Raw genomic sequence first — 22,355 nt, 5'->3', positions numbered from 1 at the left:
GCCAAATTTTGATGGAGCATTACTTCATATATAAAAGTGGTATGGGCCCATTATTAGAACTCAAATATTATACATAGAAAAGAACTCAAGCTTCCTAACTCTTATCTCTCCTCAAGAAAAAACAATATTAAAATTTAGAGGATAGGAAAGGCAGCAGAATACAACAGACACTAGTATGGCAATATGTAAATCAATGGATGTGTAACTGATGTGATTCTGCAATCTGTATATGGGGTAAAAATGGGAGCTCATAACCCACTTGAATCAAATTGTGAAATATGATATATCAAGAACTATGTAATGTTTTGAACAGCCAACAATAAAAAATTAAAAAAAAAATAAAATAAAAAAAAATAAAATTTTAATGTGTCCATATTAAGCTACAAAAGTATATACTGTGGAAGAAATCGTTATTGCTTGCAAATATCCTCTGCATTTCCCAGTCTCTCTTTCTTACTGACAGATGGAGTTCATGTGATCAGTGTTAGCTAATGAAATCAGTGGAAATGATGGGTGTCAGTTTGGAGCTGAGACTCTGCTGCTGCCAGCTTAGAGGTTCCGGGCTCCAAGTGGCATGACGACAAGGTAATCAGGTTTCTGACTGGCATGAGCTCTGTGTGAGAAGGATGACATAAATAATGTTTACAGTGTGAGTCTACTGACCTTTCAGAGTATTTCAGTTGAAGTAGTTTGTGTTTTGTGTTTGTGTGTGTATCTATATATATTTAATCTAAAAGATAGGAACACACAAGACATTATTCCCATTATTCCACAAACTTCTTTTTTTGTACTTAAAATTTATTACCAGGACTGAATTTGGAATAATATTCTTATAGAATAACTATACCATAACTCATTTTGCCATTTCCCTACTGGTGAACTTTCAGATTGCTCACAACTTCTGCTTTGCTATAATTTTGCCACTACAAGCCACGCTGCTATAAATGCCTTTATGCAGACAGCTTTACATACTAACACTTCTATTTTTGTAGTGAAATTTTCCCCAAATGAAATGCAGAGGTCAAAGGATTTATGTGTTTATTTTAGTAGAGATTTCCAGACTACTTTATGAAATTATTTTAAGTCTTTTTCATACAAACACTGGAAATATATGAGTGCCAATTTTTTTTCTAATCTTAATAATGCTGGATAATATAGGTAGTTCTTGTAACTAATTTCTCATATTTTCCATAACAATGAAAATATATTGAGTATATTTTATGTATATACAAACTGTGTATATAAAGTGAATGTGTATGTACACACACACACACACACACACACACACCTTTCCCACTATTGTAACTCCTCTTGCTTTTTCATTTTTAGCGTCCAGAAAGTTATCCTATATCAGAAGATCAGAGTGCCTTCTCATTCTTTCTTATATAGTATGCTATTGTGTGACCATTCTGTCATTTACCACAATAAATCAGTATTCCTATAGATGGACATGTAGGTAGTTTCTAATCTTTGGCTTGAAGAAAAGAGCTATCATTAAAAACATTGTTTATGTCATTTAATACATGTGTTATCTGTAGAATAAATTCTGGTAAGTACACTTTCTGTTTTAAAGGGTCTATGTATTTGTAATTTTGAATAGATATCACTAGATTGCGTTCCACCGAGGTTACGGTAATTCTTACTATGAAGGTGCAAGAGTATCTGTTTCCCAAACCCTGTCTCCAAAGTTCACTATCAAACATTTTCATCTTAGCTTACTATTCAAATTTGCTTGAACAAAGTGGTAATATGTACCTTCTATTGTAAATGAGATTGCTCACTGAACAAAATCCTGTTTCTTTTCATGTTAACCGATGTTTTAAAATTGGATTGTTGGTGTTTTGGGCATTGATGCTAAGAGACTGAATATTCAAATGAAAAATGTCCAGACTATTTATAATGGTGCGACTCTTACCCACAATTGCAGGGACCAGCCCAGGGAGCCAAGCTACCATCAATAGGAACCAGCACAGAAAGACAAATTACTTTCTGTAGCAACCAATAGAAGCAGCCAAGCAATAATTCTTATATCAGTGGTTCCAAGGTGTCCAAGACTTTACTAATAACTGACAACTTCAACTTAGGAAAACTAGAGAAAGTGGAAACTGTGCTTCTACCCATTCACATAGGCTCCCCTGCCTGCTTCTCTATGACTGCCTACAGCTCCCCCATGCCAGCAGCCTCAAATCAGAATGTACCTTTCTACTTTTCCCCTGTAAATTTTCCCACTTCTCTATATTTGAGTCTCAGTTAGATGCAAATGATTCTGACTAGGCCTTTGCAAATTCTGAATAAATCGCATTTGCTTGCTCCTATTTGGGTGGTCCTTATTATTTCTAAAAAAATTGCAGCTGTTTTTATTATAGGACTATTAACATTTAACTGAGATTTGAAATACAAGTATTTTTTTTGACCTTGTTAAGAGTGTTTCTAATATAAACTTTTAATTGATGTAGAAACTACATACATAATATATATAACTACGTATTTATAATATATGTACTCCCCCCACCCCTGCCACCTTTTCACAAAGTACACATGCACATTATCAACAGGGCAGGATTAAAAGCATCAGAAGTCCCTCTATACTCTCTTCAAGTAACTACCCTACCCGACACCTCTCACTTCCCTGCCCTCAGATGTAAATACTATTTGGACCTCGAAAGCTATAGTGCAATTTTGCTCTTGAGTTTTACATAAACAGAATTGTACATAGGTACTCTTTTGTTTTTATCTTCATTCAAATTTGTGTGGATGAGATTCATTCATATTGTATTTTGGTAAGATTGAGTTATTGCTATCACCTTAGTATTCCATAGGAATATGCTACAATGTATTTATTCAGTTTATTCTTAATAGAACTTTAGCTCCATGAGAAGATATAGTTCTAATTCATATTGATGTATCTTTCTTTCTTTCTTAGTTCCACAAAATATTTAACACTAGTGTTACCTCACATTACAAGATGGCTGTACTTTGGTTCAGAGCCCCAAAATAGACAATGGAGCCAGTGAGGGAGTGGGGCTTGTGTGTATCCTAAACTGGACCAAACCACTCAAAACACAAAAGAAAACAAAACAAAAACAACAAAACAAAACAAAACTAATAAATGTGTGTGTGTGTTTTTTGTTGTTGTTGTTGTTGTTGTTTCTGGTACTAGGGATGAATCCCAGAGGGCTTTACTACTGAGATCCTTCTCCATCCCTTTTTACTTTTTATTGAGACAGGATCTCACTGAGTTGCCCACGAGGACTACGGGTGTGCTGCCCTGCTTTAATAGGCCTGTGGCCCTCTGCACTGTTTGCCTCTACCAACCATAATTTGTTCAAAGTAACTTGCATGGTTGCAGTTTTTGTTTTCAAAAATTCTGTTCTCCCTCCTTTAGAATATAATCCAGCTGCTACTGGACCCTGTGTCTCCCTTTAAAAAAAAATGCTTCCTTCTTTAGCCTGAACTTTGGTTTCATTTCAGATTTGTTGACATTAGATTTAAACAAAGTAGTAGTTGTTTAATAAACTCTGAATTATCCATAGCAGTGCTGAGTGGTCACATGAACGATTAAGAAATCACTCAGTAAATCCCTATCTCATACTTAGACATATCTAAAAATGTTATAATGTTATCAATCACTTTGCTTTCCTCTCCTTTCACATAATTCTGAAATTTCTGAATAGTAGAGGAAAATAGAAGAGGAATGGGGATGATCTGAATGGATTTGGTTTCTGAAGTGGTTTGCTAGGGAGGGTGTTTTTCCAGATGCTAATTGAGAATCAGCATGTAGCAATACCCTAAAAATTGCCCATGGGGACATTGACCATGCACATTATATTTTATACACAACACACGACAGAGATTGTCAAATGCAGATGTGATCTTTCATTATGATGCCATTAATATGGGAAACACTGAAGTGCCATAGTAATTTCTTATAGACAATCAATTTTTGGCTCCTTTGTTTCATTTTTTAAAAATTTCATTTAATATGTGGTCTACATCAGTGTTTTTCAAACTTCAAGTATCCAGATAACTTGGAGGTCTTGTTAAAATACAAATTTCTGGGACTCGTGAGGATCGGCATTTCTAATAAGTCCCAATATTATGGGAAATCCACATTTCTAACAAGTCCTAATTATGTTGGTGGCTGTTCCCAAGACATACTTGGAGAACTGGGATAGACAATCAAAAAATAACAGGAGCGAAGCAAAATTATGGTGATGGGTTTAGTAACCTTATCTGTGAACTTACCTTCCCATGCTGGCATTTATGAGTTATTTATCACCAGGTGCCATTTACTAGTGGTGATAATTTTATATATCTTTTAAGGAGACTTAGGAAATCCCTGTGAATTATTTGTTAAAAAAATAGCTTAAATATTAGTGTGAATCCCATTTTTCTTTAGAAGAAGAAACCATCATTTTAAAAGCAGCATCTTAAAATTTTTAAAATTGCTAAAATATGCTACCATAATATTTTCTTGGTCATGGACGAACAGCAGTGATGTTTGGGAGAATTAGAATTTGTCTCTTATTTTCTGTGAGCCCAAATTTTGCAGACAGATATTTTTAGATATCTTTTTGTCATATTATCCAGATTGTATCAATATTTTAGTAGGTATACTCATTGATTCATTTTTCCTATTAAAGAATTAATGCCATGTTTTATTTCAGGAACTACTTTTAATCTGATTCCATGACATAAAACAGCAAATACATATCTTAACATGAAAGCAGTATTTGTATTTTCTTCCAAGATTTTCATGAGAAAAGTTTCAGGAATATAATTAGATAGAGTGACATGGTTATAGAAGTAACATTAAATTTGCTAAACTAGATTTTTAAAACTAAATCAGTTTTAAGTTAAATATAAGATGTAATAATTATTAAGGTAATTTATAATACTGTTACATAAGAGTTATATATACATGGTTATTACATAATATTACTATTAATAAACTAACTATAATGATTACTTTATTTAACTAATATTGCCAAAAACCCATGCAAAAGCCTGTCTTTGCAATATACCAATATTTATACTTCAAAGTTGAGATTTATTACTTTGGGGATGTTGGTTCAACCTACAGGCATTCCCAGGGTCTAGATTCTTTTCTCACCCATGTAAACAAAGTGTTCAAAAGTCCATCTTGGCCTGTAGGGGGTCTAGGAGATCTGTCTGGCACTTGGTCATCAAGAACTTTAATGTCTGGTCCTATTTCATAAAGTTGGTGCAGATTAGGACAGGGAGGACCATAGTCCACTTTTCTCATTACAAAAAAAGGTTAAAGGCATTGACCAGGATAGAATTGTTATTCTACCCGTATAATAAAAATAGATACAATGTAGCACATTATTTTCTCTGTACCAGGAGGAAAGACTTGTTCAGGTGAACTATTTAATATTTTCATTGTGATCATCTAACAACTTGTCCCAACTCTAGAGATGATTAGAAGCAGAGAAGGAAGGAATCTTTTCTTCTAGTAAGAGGTAGTTAGGACTGGTGATTAGACTGATGCCTAAGACTGCTCTCTCCACCCTGTGTTTTCTCTCTTTTTCTTCTTATTCCCAGGCTACCACTGTCTTGTCTGCAAATTGGCTTCAAGGACTGCTGAAAAGCTACATTACAATATCAGTTACCACATTTTATGATACACTAAATATTTTGTTGGATTTAAAAATATTAGACTTGTGGTACCCTTTGTGATATCCTAAAATATATCCTTAAAGTATTAGAATCTAAATACAAATTTTGGTGATGATAATTCTGTATGTCTCCACCCTCAATGCAAATAGATTTTAAGATGTGTGCATGTGGTTGGTTTTCTTATGGTGTTTTTGCTCTTTCCTTCATATTAGATTAAAAAGTAACTTGAACCTATTAATCTATCTGGAATGTAAAGTTTGTTCAGTGGAAAGAAATCAATAATAGCTTTTCCAACTAAACCTTTACACAGTGATCAGACTGTAGTTAGACATTGTATATTTCACCCTCCCTTGCCATTTTTATAGGTAGATTATTTTTTATGGCCTAATGGTTCTTTAATAGGTCATAAACACCTTATACATTTGCAGATTTCTTGATAACAAAGAAACAGGAGCAGGCCAGTTCTAAAAGTCTCAAAACTAGACCTTTGATTAAAGTTTTTAATAATAATAATAAAAATCTGTGAGTCATTAAAAGAGAAGAGTTAAATTTTGTTTCTGTCATTTTGAAATGTTATTTTTGGCTAGTGTTACATGCAAATATAATGAGTCTCTTTGATAATCACTTTGTGAAAACAAGACTTACTGGATGGAAATTTGGCACAGATAGACCAATGAGACTTTGCACACATTGTTTTGGGTAGAATTCTTGTATAGAGTTCTCCTTTCTTTGCTCTGGTTGACTTCTGACTTTTGTCTCAAAAATTATCCTTATGGGACATTTTATCTTAAGATTGATTTTACCTATAGTTACTGTACTACGTTCTTTTTGCTTTCTTTCTTTTTTTAACTTTCAAAGGACCTGTGGTTCTATTTCTTCATTTTCAGTAGTAAAATTTGAACCAGATGCAAAAAATGCTGAGGTGGAATTTCTCATAGTCTATTGAGAACCCCCATCAATTCTCTATTGTGTGGCAATATTATCAGTGGGTGCTTTAAAGGTGGAGTGAAATGGGGGGATAGAACTTGTAGTTTCTTACTGTTCATTGGTGAGTTTTGGAGTTATTCTTTTAGTAATTTTCTGATTTGTGCTGTGTGTGTATTTAAAAATCCTAAATCTATAATCTTCTTGGTAGGTAGTTGAGAGGTTGGCAGTTTAAATATCTTTGTGAAATTAATGCATGTTTTTCTTAAGATAAAAACTGTGGCAAGGGGTGTGTTGAATGGCAGCAGAATTTTGGGATAAACTTATTTGAAATTAATTTTACTTTACAGTAATCTGAAAAGCATTGGTAGAGGAGTAGTAGTAATTCCTTGTTCTAAAGCCCCACTAATCTGGATCTCTCCTGGATAGAAAGAGCACATGCAGGATTGAGTCTATGTTGCCATGAGTCTGCTTTCCTGGGCAGCTGGCTGGCTGCTCTGTGGATGTCTGCTGGGGCTTCTGCCAGCTGGAACACAAAAATACATATCTGTGTGCTCTTCTAACCAAAAGGCCCCAAACACCCTCTCGTTCTTTCTTAAAACATCATTATGTATAAGGAAATAATACTCAAGTCTCTCTTCCACCCTCCCTCAGTAAATAGCAAGAATGTGTCAAAATGATGTGATTTAATTGATGCTCTGGAAAAATACTTTCATGAATTAGAACTCAAAACTGACATTTTAATTTTGTTCCTTCCTGTTGTTTAGAATTCAGTTGGCTACGAAGACCTTGCATTAACACACATATGGAACATTCATATGTGCTACTTGATTCTGTATGCCACCCTCATATTTTGAGATGTGTCCATACAAGTCAGCTTGAATTTGGTAATATCCTGTCAATTAAACTAAACCTGGTTTTCAAAGCCAAATGTCACAAGTGCTTTGGGCACCTGCAAACAACAACAACAACAACAACAAAACGTGCACACAGGCTCAAGTGGATAGTTAGGTGTGCAATTACTTGATTTATACACATGCATGGTTCTGAAATTACAGCTGCAGGGTTTTGTGGTCTCTGTGGGGGTGTGAACAGTTTTGCTGGCAAGCCCATTTGCCTTACTTTGGAAATTTGGCTCCGAACATAAATTCCCCTCCCATCACTGATGGAGAACAAAGTCTATTTGTCACTTTTCTATTTGCCTTCCATAATGATTCAGAAAGAAAACAGTTTTATTTTACTGCTCTAATTGGGAATTGCTGATTCATCTCACAAGTCCAATCGTCTTCACTTTTCATTATACAAATACAAGCTAATGATATTGTGGATGTGGTACAAGTTGGCATGGGGAAGACAGGCTTTCTACCCTCCTTACTGACCTGACTTGTAAATTTGTTTGAGGGAACACACTTCTTTCCACAAAACTCTTCTCCTTCAATGGAACGTTTTGAAACTGAGGTATTCATTCAAAAGAAGGTGCTGTTATTCTTCTGGTTTTGCAGCTATTTAAAAACAATGCTTGCCTTCAAGTTCCATGTATACTTTTAACCTTTTGGCTTAACTGAAGAAAAGCTTATTACTGCAAGCAGACTCAATCACTCATGATAGTACAATACTCTGGAGACCTTATCAACGCACCGTCTAGTTGAGTAATTAAATGCAGGGTAGATTTACAGTTCAGTGGACTTGCTCATGATGGGGTAGCAGCCATATCCTCTCTCTCTTTTGAATCTTTTAACTTCACACTGCAGCTTTGTATCAGGGCGACTGGAAAATGTGAAATCAAATATTAAAGAGCAAATATAGACTATAAAGGGGGAGGCACATTGGGAAAAGAAAGACAAGGGCATAGAAGGATTTTGGTGTTCAAGCAAAGGAAAATTATTCTAACTTGTGTAACTTTGCAGCTTTGTGAATATTAGAAGATGTAGCTATTATTAGATTGCCTTTTATGAGGAAATTAAACAAGGTCATTTCAGTAACACTTAGAGAACTCACACTTTCTGCAAAACCCCTATTTCCTCAAGGGGCTAATAGGAGCTCAACATGGATAGAAAAACCACTTCTTTCATCTATTCTCAGAATAGTTACCTAGACTTATAATGGCTGGAGATTGAAAAGGCCTATTCAGCTCTCAGCAGTAGCCTCTGGGGATGTAGGCAGCATTTTCCCTCATGCTATAGCACATTTAGTACATTTTCCACTGTTTTGTATGGTTTTATTTTAATGGTCTCAAAGCTTTCTCTCCACTTCCTTGGGAACTTTATTCCAGACTCTAGCCGATGCCATCATAAAAATACTTTCTTACTAGAAATTAATAGATCTCTCTCTCTCTCTCTCTCTCTCTCTCCCCCCCTCCCTCCCTCCCTCCCTCCCTTTTGGTAAAAACTTAGTGTTAGACAAATAAGTATATGTACAGATATAGCACGTTTTGACTAAGCATTTGGAATTAGGGGGGAAAAACCCCTGTCTTTTTATGCTGAATTGGCAACAGTAAAATTTTTAAAAATGACTTTTAAAAAACATGCAAATTTCCAGAATTCATTTAGATTATGTGGAAATGTTTGTTGATCTACTAAAAGTAAAAAAGCACAAGTTTAGCAAAGAGCACAGAGGCTCATTTGATATCTTCACTCTTAAAATCAAGAATCCTCTTGGTTTTTATTAACTCAAATATCCCCTAACCTTGACATTGCCCACTAGTGCACTTTTTTTTAATGACATAAAAATAAATTACAAGTCTATTGTTTGAAGAAAGGCTCTTTAGCCTGTTTCCTTCCACTATTTGAAGGATTACTCTTATTTTATGAACAAAATTAGCAGCATCTTTTTCCTTCACAAAAGACAGAATATTGTGTACTCGGGTTATAAATAGCAGTACCATATATGTATTAGCTGCTTCACTCATTTTAGAGACCAAGTAAGTTATAAATACTACCACATTGAATAAATACACATATGAAATATTCATATCATAACTTGTTAACATGTTTGATTTGTCATTGCTAATTAAACAACTATTTTTTATCTTCTGAGAAATTTGCTAAATTTAAATCTTAATTTTACTTATTGTTTCAAACAAAATTTGTTGACTACTATTTATTAAACACTGGTAGGTGCTGAGGATTTAGTGAATAAAGTAAATGCTCTGTCCTTATAGATCTTATAAGATCTTGAATGGTAGGAGATAGAATAAAAATGAACAAGTAAATATGTAGCTGTCAAAAGGTGATACCTGCTGCAGGAAAATAGTCAAATAGGATAAGGAAGACAAGACCTGTCATATGAGTCTAAATATGCACACTTGTGAGGTTCCTTGCACCTGTGTATGTTATATGAGAGTGATATTGGAGAAAGGTGTTTGCTTCATACAGGTAGTCAGCATGACAAGGTGACCACAATAGAAAAGGACCCAAATAAGGGCTAAGCTCAAAACTTATAGTTTGTTACTAAGCATAAAAATACAAAATGCTACTGATATGATTAAGTAAAATGAGAGCTGACTCTTGGTGTTTACAAAGTGGAGGTCATTGGTGAAGTGGATGTCTAAGGATTCTAAAGAAAGTGGAAAAAAAAAATTGAGACATTGCATTCAATACTCTTCCAGCCGAAGAAATGAAATAGACCAGTAGCTTGGAAGTATTGCAGGACTATAGGATTTTATTTTTCTTTCAGTAGTAGAAAAAGTAGGATAGGTGTAAACTGAAGGGGAAAAGTGTGTGTGTGTGTGGGGGGAACAGTGTGAGATGGATACCGAGGGACATGAGGACGTAAAGGTAAGTGAAAAAGTAAACAAAGAAAAAAAAATGTTAGGACCAATATCTCAGTGGCAGAAAATGTTGGTTGGAATCAGGGTCCTGAGGAAGGGAAGCTGGATACAAACATGCAGCTGGTCGGAAACTGGGAACCTTGAAACACTATTATGTATGAAGGACATTCTTGAATGGAAATTTGCTTTGTAACCACAGATATTAATCATACCACTTTTTCTTGCCTTGTGATATCACATTTCCCTCTTTATGACTCTCCCTTAGTAAAATAAACATCCTAGAAGAGTCCTTGGGATTTGGTTTCTTACTGCACTTCTACCACATAATGAGAACAACTAGAACGTTTATATTGTGCTTCATGGTCAAGAGATCCTTTCAAATACAGCCCTCACAAAAATGTTCTATGTCCACATTTCACAAAGAGAGGAAATTCTTAGGGGTCATTTAGAAATGTAAGTGTCAGAGGATGACTAACTCCAATTCCAAAGGCAGAGTTGATTCCACAAATAATTTAGTCACAATGTGAGCACACACACACAGTCCACAGCCACCCCTCTTCTCCCCAACATGTATGTGTGCAGACATGCATGCACACACACACCATTTTTTAATAAGAAAATTTGAAACTTTCAGCATTCCTTTGTGACTGCTTTTATCATTGAATGATGTTGCTCTTATCGTTCTTGCTACAGATTTCTCACTACAACCAGAATTATCTTAAAAATAAGCAGCTAATAATGCAACTTGCCTCCTTTCAAATCTTTCAACAGTTTCCCTGCATTCTCAGAATGAAGCAAAGCGTTCCCATTCGGCCTCTAATGCCTTGTATAACGAGGCATTTTTCATTTACTCACTCTCGTACCCTCAGCATCTAGCCCAGTACCTGGAACATAGTAGCTCGTGGGCCAGTCTTCGTTCTAGGCACCCTGCAGATGTATCGTCATCTATTGTTGATAGCTCTTTCCCTCTATTTCTATGGCCATTTAATCCTCACAACAATGCAGGAAGTAGATATCACTATCATTTTCACTTCACCGGTTACACAACAGAGGTGCAGGGATACAGAGTGGCTTATGGAAGGCTTCGTACCTGTCGTGTAACCGACGTGGGACCTGAGCCACCTAGCCTTACCCCAGTGTCCATGCTCTTCATCAGGACATGCAACAGCTTTGTCACTGTGCATAAATGAAGGAAGGAAGTAAAGGAATGAAAATGCTGCCTGCCTTCTAGCTGTTTGATGGAATGCTGCACTTCCATGCTTCAGGGAGGGATACTTCATTCTTTGCTGCTCAAACTTATATGATTGAAGATGCATTCTAAAAAGGTATCTGGCTTTGTCTCCTTGAGCTGAAAGATCTCATCTCCTGAACTTTGGTCTAATTAGCAGTTTTTAGAATTTGGATCTGAAATGTCCCCCAAAAGCTTGTGTGTTGAAGGCTTGGTGCTATTGGGAGGTGGTAGAAATTTTAGGATATGGGGACAATTGGAGAAAGAGCATCACAGAGTATGTTTTTGAAGGGTGTATTTTGTCCCTTGACCGCTCCCCCTTCTTCCTGATCACCATGAGGTAAGCAACTTTGCTCCATCATACCCTCCTGACATGGTGTTCTGCCTTACCACTGATGGGGCCAAGCCACTATGAACTGAAACTTCTGAAACGCTGACCCGAAATAAATATTTTGTCTTTAGAGCTGTTTTTCTCAGGTGTTTTATCATAGTGGCAGAAATCTAACACAGTAGTTGATATCAATAACTTCTATTATGGGTATTTCTATTATTTTATTTCTATAAGAATTCATAGTATTATGAAAGAAATATTTTCTAACACTATTGATCAGAAGGAAAGCTAAGGGGCTAGGATTGTGGCTCAGTGTTAGAGTTCTTGCCTAGCATGTGTGAAGCACTGGGTTTGATTCTCAGCACTGCATATAAATAAATAATTTAAAAAGTCCATTGACAACTAAACTAAAAGGTAATCTGTCTAAACAACTTTAAAAAAAACATATAAGTTCTTATCATTCTCTTTCTAGTAAACAGGGTTAAGTCAGAACTTGAAAATCAAACAGAAATGTGTCCAAGACTACATCAAAGGTATCTACTAGCAGAAATTTGACCATAATTGTGAAAATGGCACATTTAATAGAAATCACTTTTTTCATGTACATGATCACAAACCAACCATTAAGATAATTGATTCCCTTCTCAAAGAGCTGTCGTTTTGATAGTAAAAAGAAAACTTCAGACATTTTGAGAACAAGGGAGCAGAGGTGGCTTGTGCTACCATGGCTGCTTTTTGTAGGAATTCCTACTGTATCAGATTCCTACTGGGCTTTGACAGCCCTTGTCAGAAGTTGCTGTTTTTGAGCAATTATTTTTAGTCAACTCTTGTTGTTGGGGATTTGTTTGTTTAAAAAAAAAATCTTCTTACAATATCTGTCTACTAGAACGCCCAGATATTGATCTCCCTTTTGCCTTCGTGCTAATATGGGCCATGTACCTGCACCACCATGTGGATGGCAACTCCCGCCAGATTTGAGGCTCAGTGTGCTCATGCTTTTTCTGTGTCCTCAACTTCTAAATAGTTATCTAATAAGATGTTGGGTCAGGAATCTTTCCATTCTGGTCCCCTTCTCTGCTATTTTCACTCATAGTTCCTTTTACATTTTAGCATATAGCCTAGAATACAACATTAAGTAAGAAATCTGTCCTCCTTCAGTTTAGATACTGGATTTGCAGTATACAAAGATTGTCAGTCTCATTTGTTGCTTGTTCAGTGTTTGCTTATTCACTAGGTTGATCCATACTGAATTTATGGTCAACAAAAACCCTAACATGGCTTTAGATCTGCATTATGTGGATGATCATATTTTGAAATACAGCATTCCTGCTCTCTTTCTACTTTAACACTTTCATAATTTCCCTTCTAAATTTTCTTTCTTGAATCCAAGGGTTATTGAGAAGTATTTTCATCTAGGCATTGATTGTTCAGTTATGTCTTTATCATTGATTTGTAATTTTATTGCTTCATAGATAAAGTCTGTATGATATGGATTTTTAGGAATTTACTGAGATCTAGTTTATAGCTTTGTTCAAGGTAACTTTTTCTAAATTTTCCAATTTTGCTTGAGGGAAATGTTTAGTCTCTGTTGGCATAAATTTATTAGAACTTTTTTTTCTTTAATCTATGAGCAATAAGCTTTATTGACTCTGCTTGATTTATCAGTAGTTATTACTTACTAATCTTCAACTGTGATTATTGGTGTATACATTTCCCTTATAGTTTTGCCAGTAGTTGTTGTATAACTTTTTCAGTAACATTGTTATTTGCATAGATTCACAATGATTATACATAAGTCTAGTGTTTTCTTCAAGATCATTTCTACTTTCAATTTTGTCTGATTCTTTCATTCTTCTATGTACACAGTCATTTTTGCCCATCCCTCTTTATTCAAATATCATGTGTTTTGCTGTTTAATATTTTTGAATTAAAAAAAATCTATCAAGGAGTCTTTTGATCAGTGATCACAACCATTTTCATTTCTCTTAATTACTATTAGATTGGAATCTACTTGATATTCTTTCTGTTTTTTTCCAATTTATTAAGGTTTTTACTTTTGCAACCTTCAATTTTTTTCTCTTTTCCTAATATCTTCTAAATATAGTCTATTTTTGGCTAGTTTGAAAAGTGGTTATCCTTTATTCAGATTTATGCTGAAGCTTAATTTTTCTAATCAGTTTTTAAGCTTATAAATATCTATGAATTCTATTTCAATAAATTAACCAAACCCTCAATGTGATCTAAAGTTTTCATTCTTGATTGTTATGGACATTTTCTTCCTTTTTAGGTCTTTCCTTTTCTTATGGTCTTTGCTTTTTTATACAATAGAATATTTCCCCAAAATATTTATTCACCTTAATTCTCATGTTTTCAGCATCTTCCTGAATACATTTTTTTTTCTTGTTGGAGAACATGTCAAAGGGGTTTTTACATGATAAGCTTTTTGAAGCCTTTTGTGTCTGAAGAGGTCTTTATTTTACATTCAGAATTAAATAAAACATTGAGTTGGAAATAAAATTCTAGTTTAGTGTGCCTCTCCTTCAGTACATTGAAAGCAGATGGTCTACTTAAATATAAGGTTGTCCTTGAGAATTTCAAAATACTCTGATTCTCACTTTTTGGATTTTCCTCTCTGGAGCTTTAAAAAATTTCTAATTTTTATTTGATGTTTTTAACTTTTCAGCATAACCTATCTCAGTGTTGAATTATTCCAATGTTTTTAGTTTCCCATTATGTATTCTTTAAATCTAAGTTCTTAAAATTTTCTTTTGTTCTGAAAATTTTAAGTCATTTTTTTTAACATATCTTGTCTCCCTGTTTTTTTTCTCTACAAAATTCATACATTAGGTTGATTTTTCTAGTCTTAATATTTTTGTAGCTTCTCTTTTACATATCTCTTCTTGATATTTTTGGTGGCCTCTTTTAAACTTGGCTGTGGTAGATACTCTTGATGACCTACCCAACAGCTATTTCCCCTCCTTTCTTGCATACTTTATATGACAACATAACTAGACCCAAGGAATATATCAATATTGATTTAAGTGAATCAAGAAAGTTCTGTTGACACTGAGCACTTTGAATGAACATATGACCCTAGGAATGTGCTTCCTGCATTGACTTATGGCATTCTGCCATTTTCACAAGACCAGAGACAGTGAAGGAGAGGGTAGTCAGCATGACTGATAGTGCCCACTTGCCAACAAATGGAGTCTTGAGAGTCCTGATTAGATTTGTTTTTGGACAACTAAGAAATTTTTTCTTTTTGTATTCTGTGTGTCATGTTGCTGTGCATTTTGTATCACCATATATTTGAATGTATTATTTTATTTAGCTATTTCTGGCTAAAAGGCTATAGAGTCAAATATGCTGAGGACTTTGAGGCTACCTGTTTTTACTGTTAACTATTGTTAATACAGGTTGAGTATCCCTTACTCCAAATTCTTGGAACCAAAAAGCATTTTGGATTTTTTGAATTTTGGAATATTTTCCATATACATGATATATTTTGGAAATGCCATTTTACTGAACTGTTAAAGGAAGTCATCAAGAGAGCAATAGGAGATCTTTTACATGGTAGGAAGTGAGAAAAGCTAGTACTAATGGATGGCAACATTCTCAATAGAGAAGAAAGTATAGGACAGGCAAAGTGGTGCTGTAGCCTGTGGGGGGAGGTATAGAATGAAAACCCTTTTGGATGTTGGGCCTTCATGTAGACATTGGGGAGCAATAGAAATGCTTACTAAGTGCTTTCTTGTTCAAAGATTAGAGGGGTTGCACAAAGGAAGGGACTCAGCTTGGCAGGGCAGTGCTTGATTGTCATAGTGCAGCAGAATGAATCACAATATCAAGAGTGAACAGCATTCCATAAAGTTCAAATGGTAATGTGCCATTTCCTTGGGACCAAGAAGGCAAAGATGAGATACCAGTATGACTGATTGTGCCCTCTTTTTTTTTTTTTTTTTTTTTTTGTACCACAGATTGAATCCAAGGGCACTTAACCACTGAGCCATATTCCCAGCCCTTTTTATTATTTATTTTTTATTTTTAGACAGGGTCTCAGTAGGTTGCTTACAGCCTTGCTAAGTTGCTGAGTCTGGCTTTGAACCTATGATCCTCCTGCCTTGGCCTCCCAAACTGCTGGGATTTACAGGTGTGTGCAACCATGCCCCGCTTGTGCCTTTTCATTAAGAGTGTTAAATAGACTCTTAGAATTTAGATTTGATTTCAGAAAATTAAGAAATATATATATATATATATATATATATATATATATATATATATACACACACACACACATTTATGTGTCACTGAGTACTTCGTTTCTATTATTGACATATGAGTACATTATTTTACTTTTTTTTTTTAACCAAAGTTATGGGCACTTTGAGGAAGACTGAATCTTAATTGCTTTTGTAAGGTCAGCATGTCACAAGTTGAATGCAAAGCAGGTATCAACAAATATGTCCTGACTAGACAGATAAGAGGAATTCAGAGAGGTTGATATTGCTGTCTGCTGTAAGTCTTATGAGCATAATTAGGTAACTGTGTAACTTTCAGACACTTTTTTCTTTTCTTTTCTTTTTTCTGGTATAGTGCTAGTGATCCAAACCAGAACCTGGTACATGCAAGGCAAGTATTCTGCCGCTCCGCTGAACTATACCTACAGTCCCTTTCACAGGACTGAATGAATGACTTAGTGTATTTGATTCATCATGATTTAGTTCTTTCTGAGGAATGAAATAATGCACAATTAATTGCAATGAAAATTATACTTAGCTTTTTTGGCACTAAAATTTCTGTCAACACAGAGAAATTGACATGACCTTACTGAGAATATTAACACCATAAAACAATACACAGTTGAGTACTGTGTTCCTTACTGAATCTCTGTCATCAATATATAAGAAATGATTGTTAGGTGCCCCCATTATTGTCCCTGTAATTTTTAAGCCTGTGATTCTTGAGCCATAAAATGTTTTTACCCTTTTGATTTAAATATATTTTCATATCCTAATTTTACTTATAAAAATGGTAAGATTTTTAGTTCACATTTTTTTATGTATGTGGATTGTCCACATTTTATTATTAAATGTCATATGACAAGCACACATCATTCATTAATCATGTAACCCCAGACTACAATTAATGGGTAGCAATCACATATTAGTATGCTAAATGTTTTTCAGATTTCAAGAAGTGTGTTTGAAGTTGAAATTGTCATTAGAGAATGAAACAGCACAATAACAACAGAGCAGCTCTTGGAGGTATGGTATTCAAAATTGTCTGCACAGGATTCAAGAACTCTTGCAAACTGGTTATGAGCAAGTCAATTATTTTTTCACCTTAATGAATTATTATGAGATTTAAATGGAACACTTGAAAGCAGTTTTTACTGCTTATTGCAATTTAAAAAAATCTCTTTGCCTATATTTTCTCAATTATTGGAAATATGTTGATTTAATTAATTCAATTTGGGTGGGGGTGGAGTTAGTAAAGCTATATATATATATATATATATATATATATATATATAAAGCTATATATATATTTTATATATATATATTTTTCTTATAGTTTTCAGGGATTGGTTAGGTGCAACATAAAATTGCAATGTAACAGTGATATTATATTGTTTTTAAGGTGGCTAGCAGCAGTATTGCATTTATGTTTATGTACTGCCTGAAGGACCTCAGCCTAGGGCTGAACAAGTAAATTTCTTTCAATTAGGGATATCAGCTCAGTACTCAACATTTACACATGATTATTTATGCATGAGGTGGGGTTCATGCTCTTTAAAAATAAGTATTAGAAATAAGCACCTTGATTTTATATCAGATTTAGCCCTTTAAAATGCATGCCTAATAAAAATACTCTGCCTATTATATGACAGCATTGTAGATGATTTTCTTAGTTAATTTTCTATTACTCATAATGTATGGATATTCCTAATGATTCCATTAGAGTTTAAATAACAGAATTCAGCACAAATGCATTTTTACTGAGCAGAAGAAACATAATTTCTCTGGAACTGCAGCTGCTGTAGTTGAAGATGAGGCTCTTACTATCCCTTAGGGAGATTACTGTCTCTGCCAGCTGACTTAGTTTTTATACAGCCAGCGATTTATTAGATTGCTTTGCTCTTAAGTGTGATAATAGGCCTTATGCTTAGCAAGGTTTAGAGACTTCCAGTGCATTAATATTTTATGGCAATGACAGGCAAGACACATTTTGTTTACCTAACAAGACAAGCCAAGCCAGGGCTGATGTGTACTGGAGATTAGCACTTTTAACTTGAAGGAACCCTGCCAATTGTATATTTAGGACTTTGCAAATGGCTCTTATAATTGTAATCCAATCAGTTCTTTATTTGGTACCTAGCTTCTATGTGCAAAGAAATCATCACAAAGCCTTACAGTTAGACCTTAGTAGGAGGTAGCCTCATTATTTAACTGACTAATGTTAACCATGTAATGACTGTGGATTTCCTAGTGACTTCTTTTCTTCCACTAAAGATTTCATTTCACTTGGAAATCATTCAGTTATGAGCCTAAGATTGGGTAGACGCATATGTATTTCAGTTCTATTCAGAAGATCCACTCAACTGATTCGAGATACCTTGGAGGGAAAGTTGGGAGTGTCATGGTACTTTTGATTTCTAGAATTTTCTTGATGTTTCCTTTTATGCAAGCTATTTAAACCTACATGATTCCTAGGGTTTTTAATAGAAATACAAATAAAACATTTCTATTGAAATAATCTGAGTTATTGAAATACTGTTTTCTTTTTTCCATTAAGCAAAGTAACAGTGGCATCAATTTCCTTATTGAACAAAAATCAAAAGTCTCGGTGAATAGGAGATGTTGGAATACTGATTCCCTTTAATTTCAAATTCTCTTAGTATCTCAAATTCATATGTACATTTTTGAACATGAAATTATATGTGCAACACTTCTTCAGTGTCCTTAAGGTGTATGCATGTTTCAACCAAAGTTTTAGATACTTCTTATCAGTGATATAGTCAATTGGATTTTATATATTAATAAATTTATGGAATGGATTCTTAATATTATAACAATAATTTAAATATGTAATGGAATTTGAAATTTCTCAAATTGTCCACATCACTTCAGGATATAACCTGAGGTATGCTCTGCTTTAAAGAAGTCTTGTTAGGAAGAAACAAAAAGCATCTATTGGGCATGGTGACATATGCTTGTAATCCCAGCAACTCAGGAGGCTGAGACTGAAGGATTGACAGTTCAAAGCCAGCCTCAGTAAAAAGCGAGGCGCTAAGCAACTCAGCGAGACCCGTCTCTAAATAAAGTACAAAATAGGGATGGGGATGTAGCTCAGTGGTTGAGTGCCCTTGAGTTGAATCCCCAGTACCCCCCCTCAAAAAAAAAAAAAGAATAAAGCATGTATCAAATTGGTTATAGTATAGTTTTGGGGGGAGAAGACATAGATTTAGAACATAGGAACTGGATAATAGAAAGGGAAGGAGACTGAAATATGTTGGGGATTGAGAGCAAAAGCAGAAAAGCCTATGCTAGAAAACTTGCTAATACCCACAGTGTTCCAATGAGCCATAAACACAAACCATGGCATGCCCTACAGGATTTCTCTCTGTGTTCATTACTTTTAATACCCATTTGGTGCAAGCCACAAACGAACAGCCAACTCCCACAACTTGGGGTTAATCTGGCTGTGGCTGGCTCTAAGCCTGTGCTTGACTAAATCTGCAGATACTTGTGAGAGTGGGGGAAAAACTAGAAAACATTTGGTTTGAGTTTACAGATTGCTTTCTTTTTTCTACAGCAGGGGTGGGGTGGTTGAGGTAGGTGCAAGCATACATTTTCTGCTGGACTAAAGTCTTGAAAATCACAAATATATACTAAAATAAAATTGATCATTTGTGTTAATCATCCGGGCTTTTGTTGTTTGGAGAGGGAATAGGAAAGTCATGTGGAACCACTTACAGTGCCGAAGAACGGACAACAATGAAGTTCTGATATCTTCCTCATCTCTTTCATTGCCTTTCTTTTATCCTGCAATTGCCTGGGAAGTGTTTATATAAATGATAGTTAATTAAATTTTGCTAAGGACCAATGCAATCAGATTTATCTTGGTCTCTCTCTTCATATCCTCTTCCTAATTTCGCTTTCAAAGTATACTTTCTGATTGCGAACCTCACAGAAGGAAAAATCAGGGGGTGATGAGAGGAAGGAATGGAGACCACTAAGCTTCATCAACTGGGAAATGCAGTGAGGGTGAATTTTCAAAGTGCTAAGGAGGGAGTTAGAGACACACAAGCATACAGTGCGCTTGAGCATGCTAGTGTCACTATGATGTCCACTTTACTAATGTGTTAAGGTAATATTTTTTTCTGTCCTCCTCCCTCCCCCAGAGCTCTGGGAATCTCAAATCTGAGAGAAGTTCAAAATACTACCTTGTTGGGAAAGAGCTGACTCTGGCTTTCTTCAGGGAATTTTGAGGCCCAGTGACTTGGAGCAAATCACATGGCTGGTGATTGGCTGTGCCTCTGTTTTTATAAGTGATTAAAAAGAAAACCACTTCAATAATCCTCAGCCCTCTGCTTTTGACTGGGATTGCTTCCAACCAGACCTGGTTGGTGAAACCCCTGGGAAGAGGAAAGCACATGAACTCTGGGCCAAAAAATTAGAAAAAGCAACAAAGACGCTGGAACCAAAAACTTCAATGTGGGCCAGAATTCAAGGACAGCAACTTTCTTTTTTTTTTTCCTCCTTGATTTGAGCCTCACATTCAGTACTCCAATTCAATTTTTAACTCACTCTCTTCCAGCTTTCACAAAATCTTGGAGCATTAATTTTATATATGTTTGTTTTGAACACACAGATAGTTTGGTTCTCATTTGCCAATAGAAAATGTAGTAATAATGACAACAGTGAGATGATTTAAATAGTACAGGATTTTAAAAAGCAGTAATGTGGAGCTGGGGATAGAGGACACTGGTCTATACTGGGTGAACACTCTGAAATGAATTTCAAAATAAATTTCCCAAATGAGTGAATTTTATAGTTCTTGAACAGAACCTAAATTCCCTTACCATTCTTGATGTTGGCCTGTATTACTTTTCATTAAAACAATGACATAGGGGATTTTAGAATCTAAATCAATTACCTAGTGCTATGGTGTGGACTTTTAATGTCCCCAAAGCATATGTGTTAGGCAATGGAGGAAAGTTTAGAGGTGAACTACATCTGTGGATTAATTCAGTTGATGGATTAATAATTTGAATGGACTATTGTGTAGTAACTGTAGGCCAGTGGGGTGTGGCTGAAGGAAGTACCTCATTGTGGGTGTGCCTCTGGACTCCTCTCTCTCTCTCTCTCTCTCTCTCTCTCTCTCTCTCTCTCTTTCTCTTTCCCCCTCCCCCCCTCCCCCCTTCTTGGCTGCCAGAAGCTGAGCAGTTTTCCCCAGTTGCACCCTTTTGCCATGAAGTTCTACCTTACTTCTGGCCCAGAGTAATAGAGTCGGATCGACCATGGATTGAATCATGAGTCACGAAATCCTTTTCTAAGTTGTTGTTGTCAGGTATCTTGGTCACACTGACCCAAAGCCACTTAGCATACCTTGCCAGTGAGGAAGGCAATGTGGTCTGGGGTTTGAAGTCTGAGTTCCTAGGTTGGAGTCCTAGTTCCACCAGCTTTTGTTTGGTCTATGATCTTAGGTGAAAAACTCTCTAGTGCCTCTTTCCTCATCTCAAAAGTAGAGATAATAGTAAGGAACCTACACCTGGGGTTGCTTAGAGCAGCAAGGGAAATAAAACATGTACAATATTTTACACAGTACCCACAACATAGGGAGTACTTAATAAAAAGTACAGTACCTATAATAAAATTGCTATGTTACCTTTAGGACAGGAAATGTGCTTTATGCTTTTCTGTATTCCCATATTATGTAGCTTTTTTAAAAGAGAAGAATGAGTTAAGGGTAGTACTTGTGCAAGATACTGATTTATAGACATTTCCTTTAACTCTTATTTCATCTCAGAGGTTTATGATAAAATTACTGAGCCTCTTTTTTTTTTTTTTAGAAAGTGGTATTGGGAAAATATTTCTTTTTTAATATTGCAGCATGTTTTCCCTTTCTATAAATCAATAAAGCATCAGGTAATTGTTCTTCCTGGAGTCAGAGTGGGTTCAATGTGTTTGAGAAGTTGAATATTTTCTTGTGTTCATGGTCTTATAAATGAAAAGAAAGAAAAACCACAAGGTAATATAAACTAATGACTATACCTAGAATTACATCCATTTAATGGTTTATATTACTTTTAAAATACATTGTATTGCCATTTTTGTTTCACTCAGTCCAAAAGTAATTATATAAATTCTGCACGTAAGACTTGCTATTTTGTTTTATGCTGTTAGCTATATAATACTACAAGTATTTGTACAATGGTCAAAACATTAGAAATAATTAGT

The 22,355-nt window shown here is 35.1% G+C and overlaps 1 long non-coding RNA gene across 1 annotated transcript in view; it reads left to right on the top strand.

Annotated features, from left to right (window-relative positions):
• The first annotated feature begins 11,223 nt into the window (after positions 1-11,223).
• LOC124103415 (uncharacterized) overlaps positions 11,224-22,355 on the top strand; it is a 28,371-nt gene continuing 17,239 nt past the window's right edge. Inside the window, exons 1-2 of the long non-coding RNA XR_009228285.1 lie at positions 11,224-11,658; positions 17,079-17,156. This is a non-coding gene — a long non-coding RNA (uncharacterized LOC124103415). The remainder of the gene's footprint in view (positions 11,659-17,078; positions 17,157-22,355) is intronic.

This window comes from Marmota monax, unplaced genomic scaffold (genome assembly GCF_021218885.2).
Source record: "Marmota monax isolate L192 unplaced genomic scaffold, Marmota_monax_Labrador192_F-V1.1 WCK01_AAM20220418_F8-fsc00006, whole genome shotgun sequence".
Taxonomy (NCBI): Eukaryota; Metazoa; Chordata; class Mammalia; order Rodentia; family Sciuridae; genus Marmota; species Marmota monax.
Note: the sequence above shows the minus strand (reverse complement) of the source record. Positions and strands in the feature narration are given on the sequence as shown.